The sequence below is a fragment of the Pan troglodytes genome, chromosome 2 (assembly GCF_028858775.2).
Source record: "Pan troglodytes isolate AG18354 chromosome 2, NHGRI_mPanTro3-v2.0_pri, whole genome shotgun sequence".
In the NCBI taxonomy this organism is placed as follows: Eukaryota; Metazoa; Chordata; class Mammalia; order Primates; family Hominidae; genus Pan; species Pan troglodytes.
Window position 1 is genome coordinate 140,135,969 of NC_086015.1, and position 14,901 is coordinate 140,150,869.

Sequence of the window (14,901 nt, forward strand, 5' to 3'; positions counted from 1 at the left end):
GTGGCTGTGGTCTTGGACCCTGTGGAGCAGCTATAGGTGGAGAATGTCAATGGGGTCTCCAGGGATGTGGAGATGCAGAGTCTGTTGGGTTCCCGGGCATGACAAAGTCTGGTGGGGGCTGGGCTCTCAAAATGAAGGTACACTGTACCTGCTTAGGTTTGTGGGACTTAGCGTGAGCTCTCTCTGGAATAATGTTGTTGCATGGTTTCTAGGCACCTCTTTATGTTAGACTCAGGGCCTGCAGCACTTGAGGGCTTCTCCCATGGCTAGGATTGTAAGAGTCTGGTGGGACTGTGGACCAGTGGAGGTCTCTCAGCTCTCCGCTGATCCTAGTTGAGCAGGCTGCCTTGCCTCCTCCTCCTTTCTTGCTTTCAGTGCTTCTCGTCACCACCCTGCTGAATTCCAGTGTTCTCTCTTAGGTGATCTATTTGAAGTGTGATTATATCTCCTCACTATTTTGTTCCCTTTTCATGGAAGAGGCAAGTACCAAATGCATGTAGTCAGCCATCTTGAAGTTCCTCCCTTTCCTGTTTTTTTGATGAATTGATAATTGAATACTGTCCATGACTCAGACTGTAACAAAGTGAGAACATAGAATCTTACCTATTGTCCTCATTGCTACAGGTATTATATCCTTATATATGTGGCGTCAGCCTCAGTCCCCAGATCTTTTTGTACCTAATAAGCTAGGAACCGGTAATATCATGGTCAGCAAGAGAGAGAACATCCTTAACCTAATATTTGATCACTTACTCTCTTTGGGAATATTTTTTCAATCTTAGTAGTGATGGTGTTTCTGAAAGTCCAGTAGTTAAAGGTAGAATTGAAAGTGTTTACCATTCAAAAGTACTTCAGTATTTTAGTAAAAACATACATTATAGTAAACAATGATAAATATGATTTTCAGGGAGGAAAAAAAGCATGAGATTCTTTATAATAGCAAAATAGTCTGTTTACTTAGGGTACATAGGTCCACAACCGTATCACTTCGTCATATTAACATTCCTTCACCAGTATCTGCAGGGACCCATATAGTCTTAATAATTAAAGTACTTTTAAATTAGTTTTTAAAAATATTAGAACAGATCATGTATGCCTGGTTTAAATACAAAGGAATGATAGAGGGTTTTAAAAGATAAAGCCTTGTTCAAAAAATGAGGTAAATTTATCTGTAGAATTAGTGGACTAGATGTACAGCTTGCAAAGTGAGGGTGAGGCCACAGTGCCAGCATTTGGATATGGAAACAGGGTTGAGGTGGTTCTGAATCCATGTCCTTATAAGATCATCAGGGCTGAAAGAGTCACACATGAAACTGGAGACCAAATCTGTGGATACTGAGTAAAACAAGAAACAGGGATAGGTTGTCCCACCTGTTAAAGGAGGCGAACTGCGACTGATTACTGCCAATGTGGTGACATCTAACTCCAAAGGAGACTGACAATATATATTTTTTACTGTGGTTGCCATGTCCCTTACTCAAAATTGGTAGCTCTTAGGAAGAAGAGAGAAGATATTAAAAGTAGACAGCTAATGGTTTCTGCATGTGAAGGTACAAAAATTATAAGACCATTACAAGAGAATTTCAGATTCAGTGGGATATATACAGTATAGTGCTGTGGTTTGAATGTGTACCCCAAAGTTAATGTGTTGGAAAGTTGATGCAGTGGTGTTGGGAGGTGGGGCATAATGGGAGGTGTTTGGGTCTTGGGGACACTACACTCATGAATGAATTAATGCTGTTATTTTAGGAATGGGATCCATGACTCTTCCCCCACTCACCCCCAGATATTTGATGCCTTCCTCCTTGTTGTTATGTAGTAGGAAGGCCTTCACCAGATGCTAGTGTCTTGATCTTGAACTTCCCACCCTTCAGAACTATGAGGAAATAAATTTCTGTCCTTTATAAATCACCCAATCTCAGATATTCTGTTATAGCAGCACAAAATGGACTAAGACAGTAAGAGAGAGGCAGAAGTTAGGTAGAATCACAGAGAAGGGAGTCACTGACTACTCAGAGATATCTAGGCAAATGGTGCAAAGAAAATATGTGAATTGGGTCTTAAAAATACGTAGAAGTTTGCTGAGAGGGGAAGGGCATGGTAGACTGAGGACTGAAACACCGTGTGAAAGGAGCTGAAACTCATAATTTGTAAATGCTAAAAACCACGTGTATGATATTCTGTTGAGGTGCCAGGGATACAAAATGAAACAAGGCTGTTTCCTCTAAGAGCTTGCTCTGAGAGACAATTATTTAAACAACCAATTTCAATGGCAGAATGTCGAGTGCTGTAATAATATAAATGTCCCATGTGCACTTGAGAAGAATATGATTTGTGTTGTTGGATAGTGTTCTCTGATACAGCTAATTGGTTTATAGTATTAAGTCCTCTTTCCTCTTTTGTCTGATTATTCTACCCATTATTGAGAGTCAGGTATTGAAGTTTCCAATGATTACTGTAGAACTGTCTTGTTTCTCCCTTAAATTCTGTTAGTTTTTGCTTTATATATTTTGATGGGCTGTCATTACATGTTAAATGTTTATCATAGTATCTTCTTGCTATATTAAACTTTTTATTAATGTATAGTATCCTTCCTTGTCTCTTACACCTTCTTGTTTTATAGTCTATGTTGTCTGATGTTAATACAGCCCACCTCACTTCTCTTACGGTTCCTATGTGCATGGACTAGCCTTTCCCTCCTTACACGTTTTACCTATTTGTGTCTTTGGATCTAAAGTGAGTCTCTTACGGATAGCATATATTTAGAATTTTTTTCCTATTCATCTTGCCAATCTCTGTCTTTTGATTGGAGAGTTTATTTACATTAGAGTAATTACTGATTAGGGGAGACTGCTGTTATTTTGCTATTTGTTTTCTTTATGCCTTACAGCTTTCTTGTCACTCATTTGCTGCATTACTGTCTTTTGTGCTGAATTTAATAGAATAATTCCATTCTAATTTCCTTTTGTGTCTATTCAGTAGCTACTTTTTGTAGTTACCATGGGGATTACATTTAACATTCTGAAGATAAAACACTCCAATTTAAATTTATACCAGCTTAACTTCAGTAACATAGAGTAACTTCCTGTACAGCTCCATCCCTACCCCCTTTTGGTTATTTTATGCATTTGTCTCTTATGTAGAAAATAAAATGTGTAGTAACAAACTAAAGTTACAATTATTCTAGCTTTTAGATTAATGTTTTTGTTGTGCAGTAAAGTTATGTTTAAAAAATTACAAACCGAATAAACCTCAGAGTTACAAACTAAAGTTACAGTAATACTAGCTTTTATACTTGCCCATGCATTTACTTTTACTTTATATAGCTTCAAATTACTGTCTAGCATCCTTTCCTTTCAACCTGTTTGACTCCTCTTAGCATTTCTTTATTCCAGTTTTAAATTTAATATTGTTAATTGACAAATCTTAATTTTATACTTTTCTGGGGTACAATGGGATGTTCTGACACATGTATACAATGTGAAATGATTAAATCAAGCTAATTAACATATCCATAACCTTGTTTACATATCATTTTCATAACGAGACATTTAAAATGTACTCTTAGTTATTTTGAGATATATAATACATTAATACTGACTGGAATCACTGTGCTGTGCAATAGGCCTCAAAGCTTATTCCTCCTCTCTGAAACTTGATATCCTTTGACCAACACCTTCCCATCCTGGCTTCTCCCCAGTCTCTGGTAAGCATCATTCTACTCTCTACTTCTATGAGTTCAACTTTTTTAGATTCCACATGTATGTGAGACCATGTCTTTCTGTGCCGGCTTATTTAATTTAGCATAAAGTCCTCCAGGTTCATTTATGTTGTTGCAAATGAAAGAATTTCCTTCTTTTTTAAGGCTGAATTTCATTGTGTATATACACCACATTTTTTCTTCATTAATCCATTGATGGACACTTAATTAAGTTGATTCCATATCCTGGCTATTGTGAATAATGCTGCAATGAACATGGGAATATAGATGTCCCTTTGCCATATTGATTTTAGTTCCTTTGGATATATACCCAGAAGTGGGATTGCTGGATCATATGGTAGCTCTAATTTAGTTTTTTGAGGACCCTCCATACTCTTTTTCATAATGGCTGTACTAATTTAATTTACATCCCCACCAGCAATGTACAAATGTTTGCTTTTCTCTGCATCCTCATCAACCTTTTTATTGTTCTTTTTGATAAAAGCCATGCTAACGGATCTTAGTGTTTTAAATTGCATTTCCCTAATGATTAGTGGTGCTGAGCATTTTCTTATGTATCTGTTGCCATTTTCATGTCTTTTTTTGAGAAATGTTTGTTCAAGTCTTTTGCCTATTCTAAAACCAGGTTGCTTTCTTGCTACCGAATTGTCTGGAGTTCCTTATGTATTTTGGATATTAACCCCTTATCAGTTGTATGGTTTGCAAATATTTTCTCCCATTCTGTGTGCTGTCTCTTCGCTTTGTTAATTGTTTGCTGTGCAGTTGCTTTTGAGTTTGCTCTTTTAGCATTTCTTGCACAGATGTTCTAGTGGTAATGAATTTCCTTAACTTTTGTTTATTTTGGAAAGTCATAATTTTTCCCTCACTTTTGAAGGAGAGTTTTGCCAGTATAGGATTCTTAGCTGACAGGTTTTTTTTTTTATTCTCCCCTTTGGTAGTTAATTAGACTATTAGACTATATTAGCCCACTGTGTTTTGGCCTACAGAGCTGCTCATGAGAAATCTGCTTATAATATCATTGAGGATCCCTTATATGTGACAGATTACTCTTACTCCTTTCAAGAGTCTCTGTTTGTTTTTGGATAGATTATAATGTGTCTTGCTGTGCATCTCCTTGTGTTCATGCTACTTGGAGTCTGTTGAGTTTATTGAATATGTATATTTATGTCTTTCATCAAATTTGGGAAGTTTTTAGCCATTATTTTTTTCTTTTTTTTTTTTTTTTTTGAGACCGAGTCTCGCTCTGTCACCCAGGCTGGAGTGCAGTGGTGTGATCTTGGCTCACTGCAACCTCTGCCTTCCAGGTTCAAGCAATTCTCCTGCCTCAGCCTCCCACGTAGCTGGAACTACAGGCACATGCCACCACGCCTGGCTGATTTTTGTGTTTTTAGTAGAGATGGGGTTTCGCCACGTTTGGCCAGGCTGGTAGCCATTAGTTTTTCAAATAATCTCTTTGCCCCTCTACTTTTGGCATTCCCATAATGTATATGTTCGTTCTCTTGATAGTGTCTGTTTGCCTCTGTTCACTTTTCTTCAGTCTTTTTTTTTTTATGTTGCCCTGTCATCACACTTGTTGATTCTTTCTTCTGCCTGCTCAAGTCTTTATTCGAATCCCTGTAGTGAATTTTCCATTTTAGTTATTGCCCTCAGGAGCTCCACAGTTTGTTTTTAGTTTCCTTTGAGATTTTTCCCTCTTTTTTTTTTTTTTTTAAGACAGGGTCTCAGTTTGTCACCCAGGTTGGAGTTTGGCTGTGTGATCACGGTTCATGGGCTCACTGCAGCCTCAAACTCCTGGGCTCAAGCAGTCCCCCTGCTTCAGCTTCCTGAGTAGCTGGAACTACTTGCGCTGCTATGCTTGGCTAATTTTTAAATTTTTTTTGTAGAAGCAGGGTCTTGCTGTTTCCCAAACTGGTCTTGATATCCTGGACTCAAGTGATCCTTCTGCCTCAGCCTCCCAAAATACAAGGATTACAGGTGTGAGCCACTGCACCCAGCCTCCTTTGAGGTTTTCTATCTCTTTACTCATTTTCCTACTTTCTTTGTACATTATTTTCTTGCCTTTCTCTGTGTCTTCTTTTAGTTCTTTGAACACCTTTAAGGTAGCTTTTTAAAAGTCTTTGTCTATTAGGCCCGTCTTCTGATCTTTCTCTGGGAAGGTTTCTGTTGGTTTATTTTTTTTCTTTCACATAGGCCATACTTTCCCATTTCTTTGTATCCCTTTTTGTTGTTGAAAACTGGACATTTAAATCTGCTAATGTGATAACTCTGGAAATCAGATTGTCTCCTTTCCTCAGGATTTGCTGGGTTTTTGTGTGTGCTTGTTTTTCTTTTTGTTTTTAGAGTCTTGCTTTGTCACCCAGGCTGGAGTGCAGTGGCATGATCATGGCTCACTGTAGCCTTGACCTCCTGGGCTCAAAGGATCCTCCTTCCTGAGGAGCTGGGACTGCAAGTGTGCACCACTATGCCTGCCTAATGTTTTATTTTTTGTAGAGACAGGGTCTCATTATGTTGCCCAAGCTTGTCTAGAACTCCTAGGCTCAAGCAGTCCTCCCGCTTTGGCCTCTCAAAGTCTTGGAATTACAAGTTTGAGACACTGCACCCAGCCCTTTTTATTTTTTGATTGTTGTAGGCTATCTCAGATCTTTTCTGAGCCTTTGCCTTTTCCTGGACATGCACAGTGATTTTGTTTTGTTTTGTTTTGTTTTTTGTTTTGTTTTTTTGAGACGGAGTCTCACTCTTTCGCCCAGGCTGGTGGAGTGCAGTGGCGCGATCTCGGCCCACTGCAAGCTCCGCCTTCCAGGTTCACGCCATTCTCCTGCCTCAGCCTCCTGAGTAGCTGGGACTACAGGCGCCCGCCACCGCGCCCAACTAATTTTGTGTATTTTTATTAGAGACGGGGTTTCACCGTGTTAGCCAGGATGGTCTCGATCTCCTGACCTTGTGATCCTGGCCTCCCAAAGTGCTGGGATTACAGGTGTGAGCCACCACGCCCAGCCGCACAGTGATTTTCTGAATTCCCCATTTGTATGGTTGCTTCTGAATGTCCTAGTCCTTTAATGTCTGGCTTCCAAAAAGGGAGAAAGAGAAAAATGAAGAAATAAAAATAAAAGGCCCTGGTCTTTTAAATCCCCTTTAGCCTGACTGCAGGGAGCAGTGGCCTCTAGCTATTGGGAGGGAGGTGAAACTATAGCTGCCTGCTTCTGTGTCTGTATCTCAGTGATCAGAAAGCGCAATTAGCTGTCAGAGCATAGATACCTGATAGTTGGAGGACAGGTCTTATTGCCCGAAAGCTGTGGAACACATGCGTGTCTGCCTGGAGATTGGGGAATGGGTAGTCACTGCTGAACTAAGAGCTGAAATTGACTAAAAGTAACAGCAGTTTATTTCCAGGCCCTTTCCCTGGAACTTGCAAGCCTTAGAATGTGCTCCAGAGTTCCAAAATACTTAAATAAGACAGATTATACTAGTACAATTGTTGTCTAGGTGGAGAGAAGATTCTTGTTGCTTCCTACTCTGCTTTCTCCCCAGAATCCTCTAATAATGTTTTTTAAAGGTTTCATTAGAGTTAGAAGAGTTCTTTTTCTCCTTAATTTTGAGGAACTCAAGAATAGTAAGTTGATTATAACTCCAAGAAAATCCATTGGAGACCTTTTATTTAGCTTTTATCTTCAGTTAGCAAACATTTATAGAAGGAATTTGTGTTTCAGATCTTTTTTGCACCCTAATGTGACAACTAATGTGACAACTTCTGGCTTCCAGCCAGAAGATATTGGGACTTGAAATTGGGAGATCGCTTGCTATGGTTTGAATGTTCTCTCCAAATCTCATGTTGAAATTTGATCCCCATGTTGGAAGTGGGGCCTAATGGGAGGTGTTTGGGTCGTGGGAGTGGATACCTCATAATATATTACTGCCATCCCTCTTGAGTAAATGAGTTCTCACTATATTAGTTCCTGTGGGAGCCAGTTAAAAAGAGCCTGACACCTCCCCTTTCTCTCTCTCGCTTCATCTCTCGTCATGTGATCTGTGTACATGCTGGCTTCTCTTTGCCATCTTTCATGGGTGGAAGCATACTGAGGTCCTCACCAGATGAAGATGCCCAATCTTGAACTTTCTAGCCATGAGAATTTTGAGCCAAATAAGCCTTTTTTCTTTATAGATTAGCCTCAGGCATTCCTTTGTAGCAACACAGACAGACTAATACGTACCTTAAGGAGGCTTCATCAAGTAGATCGCATTACTACTAAGGGGTAGTAGTAGTGAGAATGGAGATACATGGATTCATTTGAGTCCTATTGAGAAGATAAAAGGGACATGATTTGGTCTGTGGGGGGTTGACGTAGTAGCATTAATTAATCCAGACAACTGGATTTATGGTGGTATTTTTCTTGAATTATAGGTCACAGAAGCACAAAGTATTGTAGGGAAAGGTGTATGAAGATGTGCCTATGCAATAATATTGTAGAAGTTGCAAAGTTCTTTTATACCCAGGATTTTTAAGTAAGAATGTACGGAGTGTACTGGTTCCCTGTAACTCCAGTAGGTCTTATGGCATGCATAGGCCAAAATGATAATGGGAGGCATGATAAACTTTAATAGGGCTGTATTAGTCTGCTCTCACGTTGCTATAAATAACTACTTGAGACTGGGTAATTTATAAAGAAAAGAGGTTTAAAAGGTTCACAGTTTCCTCAGGCTGTATAGGAAGCATGGCCAGAGCAGAAGGAAGAGAGTGAAGGTGAAGGTGCCAAACACTTTTGCTTTTGTTTTTTTTTTTTTTTGAGGTGGAGTCTCACTCCGTCATCCAGGCTGGAGTGCAGTGGGGCCATCTTGGCTCACTGCAACCTCCACCTCCCAGGTTCAAGCAATTCTCCTGTCTCAGCCTCCCGAGTAGCTGGGATTACAGGTGTGCATCACCACGCCTGGCTAACTTTTGTATTATTAGTAGAGACAGGGTTTCACCACGTTGGCCATGCTGGTCTTGAACTCCTGAGCCCGGGTGATCTGCCCACCTCGGCCTCCTAAAGTGCTGGGATTACAGGTGGGAGCCACTGGGCCCGGCCTAGCCAAACACTTTTAAACAACCAGGTCTCATGAGAATTCATCATGGAACAACAGCTATCACAGAACAACAAGGGGGGAAATCTGTCCCCATGATCCAGTCACCTCGCAGTCACCTCCAGTCACCTGGAGATTACAATTCGACATGAGATTTGGGTGGATACACAAATCCAAACTGTATCAAGGGCTAAGTGGTAGAGTCCTAAAACCATTTTGTGATTAAAAATGACATAAGCTCATGGAAGGCATGAGGGGGAATTGGAATTAAGTGCAGCAATTAATATGAAAAATTCTCAAATGTTATGATTAGTCATAAGTTAAATATGTCTGATATTTCAGGTTAACACAGGTTTTATGTATGTGAACTCACTCAAGAGGGATGGCAGTAATGTATTCATGAGGTATCCACTCCCACAACCCAAACACCTCCCATTAGGCCCCATTTCCAACATGGGGATCAAATTTCAACATGAGATTTGGAGAGAACCTTCAAGTAAGCATATTCAGGTTTTATGAATATGCTTACTAGAAGAGATGACACAATCTAAACCTTATTAATAATGTAAGCATGGGGAAATTATAGTCAGTGTTCTCTGTGTTAGTTTGTGTATGTTGTTTTGGAAATATGTATAACTTGGAGTGACACTGAAATATAATAATTAGATTAGAAGGGTAAGGATCAGAATGAGGGTTTAGTGTAATGAAAAACTTAGAAAATAAAACTGAGTTTGTTTAGTTCAAAAAATTGAAATTGTAATTTTGATACTCAATAAAAGAGACTTTTTTATATTTTCCAGTTCAGTTCCCTTATTTTGTAGATAAGGAAATGGAGTTTCTGAGAGGTTGGTATGACAGGCCCTGAGTGATCACTAATGGCAGAGCAGTGGCTACAACCCAAGTGTGTGGCTAGGAGGGAAATTGAATATATTATAAGCATATTTTGCTTATAGGGGCAGCCAAACAGGGCTGAAAACTAGGGTAAGATAAACAAGTTGCCTAAGGTGAAATATTGTACATTTGTAATTTATCAAATGTATTCATATGTAATATGTAAACATAGTATAAAATGTGGAGCATTGGTTCAGTTTATGTGAGAACAATGTGGCATGTTCTGTGTCAAGCTTGTCCATCCTGTGGGCTGCATGCGGCCCAGGACAGCTTTGAATGTGGCCCAACACAAATTTGTAAACGTTCTTAAAACATTATGAGCTTTTTTTTTTTTTTTGCTTAATCAGCTATCGTTAGTGTATTTTATGTGTGGCCTGAGACAATTCTTCTTCCAGTATGATCCAGGGAAACCGAAAGATTGGACACCTCTGTCTATGTTAAGCCTCATAGATCTTTCTCAGGCCTGGCCTGGTTCCTGTTCTCATTTTTTCCTTGAATCAGATCTCAGAGACTATATTTTACTTTGCATCTTTAAAGTTGTTTTAACCTTCACAATCCTTTGGGGGTTTTTCTCCAGCTTTTGAAAAATTGGAGAATCTAGACCATCTTCCTAGTGCCTTCCACCTTATAGCCCATGTAACCAAATATGAAAGCAATTTAGAGATAATAGTGAAAGGGAAATAAAGGATAGCTCATATCTTACACTTTTCCTGTCATGCCTCTGGTTTCTAGTTTGTGACTCCCATTTTACTTTTGAGGGTCAAGTTACCTAGGTCAGTTCTCTCTCCTTAGGTAAAGGTCACGTTTCTTTATTTATAACAGTTCTTTCCCACAGCACTTACGAGTTAGAGGTGGTTTAGGTTGAGTAAAATCTCTGCTTCCATGTCTCAGGAAGATAATTCCCAGAACCTTCACAATGGATGACAAATACATCAGTAAGCTCTCACCAAATATTAGTGCTTCCCTTTTTGGCATCACCCTTTGTGAGGAGAATAAGACCAGAATCCATAGTCTCTATCTTACAACCAGTGGGTGTAAATTTCTTGTGTTGCTTCTCTGGATCTGTCCTGTTTTATACCTGACACCTGGCCTGTCCCCAGGATCATTATTCTTTTTGTTCTTTACACCCTTAGAGTTCAAGGCAGGCCGTTTGTTTTTATATTACATTTAAAAATAAATTGTTTATGTGGAGCATTCTGGGAGCTTAGAGTTTGTAAAGTGAAAAGATGGGTGGTTTTATTGATCCAGCAAGAGTTGGCTAAATGTATAGCTAGGTTTCTTCTGATATTCTTTATAGATACATATCTAAATAATATATACATATTATCTCTTAGTTCATTTCTATTAAGATAAATGAAGATACAGTCAGCCCTCCACATCTCTGGGTTCTGCATCCACAGATTCAACCAACCACAGGTAAAAAATATTCTGGAAAAAAAAATACACTAATTAAAATATACAAACAAAAAACCCAATACAGTGAAACAACTATTCACATTTTATTATATTAGGTATTACAAGTAATCTAGAGATGACTTAACGTATACAGGAGGTTGTGCATAGGTTATGTACAAGTACTAGGCCATTTTCATGTAAGAGACTTGAGCATCTCTGGATTTTGGTATTGGGGAGGAGGAAACTGGCACTGATTTCCCTTAGATTAACCTTATCCAACCTGTGGCCTGCGGGCTGCATGCAGCCCAGGATGGCTTTGAATGCAGCCCAACACAAATTCATAAACGTTCTTAAAACATGATGAGATTTTTTGGTGATTATTTTAAGCTCATCAGCTATCGTTAGTTTAGTGTATTTTATGTGTGGCCCAAGACAATTCTTCCGTTGTGGCCCAGGAAAGCCAAAAGATTGGACACTCCTGCCTTAGATACTGAGGGCCAACTGTATTGATTCATGTAACCTTTCTTGGCCTCATTTTCTTGATAAAGTGATATATATTCAGTGTTTTCACTAATGACCGTGTAACCATGTGAGTATTGTTCATTACTGGCTCACCTCCTATGATTAAATTTATTTTCTTGTTTAACTTAGTTTTTCTTGAAATTTATAAAGTTCTCATTAAATAAATGATGGTTCGTCCGTACAATGGACTACTCAGCACTAAAAAGGAGTGAACTACTGATTTACACAACACCACAAATGAAACAAATGCATTATGTTAACTGGAAAAGCCAGACTCAGCGTCTGCATAAAACATTCTGGAAAAGGCAAAACTACATAGGGACAGAAAATAGATCAATAGTTGTCACAGATTAATGGTTGGGGATGGGTTTGAATACAAAGCATAAAGCAATTTTTTTTTTTCTTGAGGGGGAGTGATAGAACTGTTCTTATTTTCTTATTTAGATTGTGGCAGTGATTACATAACTCTTAAATGTTTGTCAAATTTTATTCACAACAAACAGTGAAAATCTTACTGTATGTAAAATAAACAGCAAAAAAATATATGGCCCTATTTTTATCCATCTATTATGTATCATTCCTCAATATATATTGACAGTTTTGTAGATCTTACAAATACTGACAATGTAATTGAATTTCATGTAGCCTCTGGAATCTCTAGTGAAAAGGGAAATTAACATCCTAGTATTATGAAAATAGTTTTGGCTCCGTAGACCCCTTAAGAGATCCACTTTAGTAACCCTTTCTTAGAGAACTGCTAATGTAAATACATGAATAATGCTAGACAAAACACCTGAACACATGTTCTTTCCCAAACTACTTTTATAAATTCTATAGGTATAGCTATATATTAATGACACAAAGTTTGTCAAATCATTTAATCAGTCATATTGTGTATAATTTGTAAACTCTGAGGAAGGGTACTGTTTGCTGTGTATATAAGGTCATGATAAATATGACCTTTTTTGGCAAGTCAGTAGTTATACCCTAAGGAAAATGTAAGGAACCAGCTAGCAATAAAATAAAATTCTAAAGGGAAATCTCTTGTTCAGTTTTAGATTCTGTTGTACTTTAACACATAACTTGACAATTTCCTGCTTCTGATAAGAATCAGCTAAGTAACAATACCCAAGTGACTAAGTCCGGAAGTTTGGTTGGGGTACAGATCTCACAGTAAACAATGAAGGGGGAGAAAGTCCCCAATTAACTAACTTGGATATGCTGTAAGTAATGCAAAAAGACAAGGCAATTCATAAGATGATTTTATTCTCTTCAGCTTTTTAAACCCTAGTATCTCATCAAGTAATTTTAATTGGTAAATACTCTTACTAATGAAACAACTAATGAAACAGATCCCACCACTGGGAAAACAAAAAATTACAGGCTAGTCAGAAATAAAGGCTACTTAAAAATTAAGTTTTTCTTCTTTTTTTCTAAAATATTGTAGGTCAAATAAAATTCCATCTAATTCTGTCCACTTTTGGAAATATCACTTTGAAATCATCCCCAATATGAGAAGGCACAAAATAATGACAAAGGCAAAAGTGCTGTGCATAGCACAATTCATTCATTTATTCACTCAACAAATGTTTATTGAGTAGTTAGTGGAGACTAGGAGACAGAGCAAAGGAATGAGAATAAAGAAAGATAAGCAAAAAGTTTGCTCTTAAAAAAACCTCAACTATAATTCTGTTTCTTTGACAAACTTATAAATATCTTAGGTATATAAGACATTACTGTCTATATGATTATTTTGTTAGGCATTACAAAATATTACTTATTACCCCTCTGAACTATAATAAACTGATCCAAGATCAGTATCATCATCCTATAATCTGAAGATTATTACATTTTATCTAAAGAAAGAAGCCATTATGTGACTACAAACGTAAGAGCAATAATCTTGCTAAATTATGAGCAATTAGATATAAACCACCAATTATGGAAACATGTAACATAATGAATTTATTGTCATAATTAACACAGCAAACATGTAAGTACATTAATTGATCTAAGTCTTATATACTATATGGGAATTAAACATAAATGGCCTTATAGTTGATTGTAATCATATTTTTAAATTTCTAAAAAATTGTGGTAAAAACAAATGTTATGAACTGAATTTTGTCCCTTCAAAAATTCACACATTGAAGTCCTAACCCCCAGTAGTTCATAATGTGACTATATTTGGATATAGTGTCTTTAAAGAGGTAACTGAGGTAAAATGAGGTCGTTAAGATGGACCTTAATCCATTATGACTCCTCTTCCTGGTTCACCTGGCTAGAAATATTGGCATTAAGTACATTCACATTGTTGTACAACCATCTATTTCCAGAATAATCTTCATCTTGCAAAACTTAAACTCTGTACCCATTAAACAGTAACTCCCCTGTATATAGATAGCCAAACTACCAGTCATGTATGAGAGAACGAAATCACTTTCAGATATGCATTCTAAAAAATTTAATTCCAATATATTTTTAACTCAGGAAACAACTAGAGGACGTGCTCCAGCAAAATGAGGGTAAAGCAAGAAAAAGTAAGACATAGGATCTAGGAAGCGGAGGAACTGTGGGCAGTAGTTCCAATATTGGTTTCATTTTCTAAACTTTTGCTGTGGTATTTGCATCTTTGCTTTATGCAGGGATGTGTGGGGCTTGAGTGGTGTTTATATTGTACTTCATTTCTTAGTGCCTTTGTGATGCTTCTTTGGATATTCTATGCATGTCCAATTTGGGAGAGCCCAGTACTTGTGTTGGTCCATAACTAGAATTATAGATGTCGAAGATAAACTGGACACTAGTTAAAATGGTAAGGACAGATTTTATTCAGTAACTATTGCAGTAGGGAAGAGTGTCCAGTGTGAACTCAACTCACTTTTGCCAAAACAAAAGGGGAAGGGACTTTTTTAAAGGTTGAGTATGCTAAGGGAAAGATACTGCTAAGGGAAAGAAAGATGGTTTTTTTGTTTTGTTTTTGTTTTTGTTTTGAGACGGAGTCTGTCTCTGTCACCAGGCTGGAGTGCAGTGGCGTGATCTCACTCCCTGCAGTCTTCGCCTCCCAGACTCAAGCAATTCCCCTGCCTCAGTCTCCTGAGTAGCTGGGACTACAGGCACGCACCACCACGCCCAGCTAATTTTTTTGTATTTTAGTAGAGACGGGGTTTCACCATGTTGGCCAGGATGGTCTTAATCTCCTGACCTCGTGATCTGCCTGCCTCGGCCTCCCAAAGTGCTGGGATTACAGGCGTGAGCCACCGCGCCCGGCCACTGAGTGGTTTTTAAGGGCAATAGGTGGTCCATGTGAGTAGGCC

The 14,901-nt window shown here is 38.2% G+C and overlaps 1 protein-coding gene across 8 annotated transcripts in view; it reads left to right on the forward strand.

The window, feature by feature from the left end:
• Positions 1-14,901, forward strand: part of NCK1 (NCK adaptor protein 1) — an 86,995-nt gene that overhangs the window by 45,135 nt on the left and 26,959 nt on the right.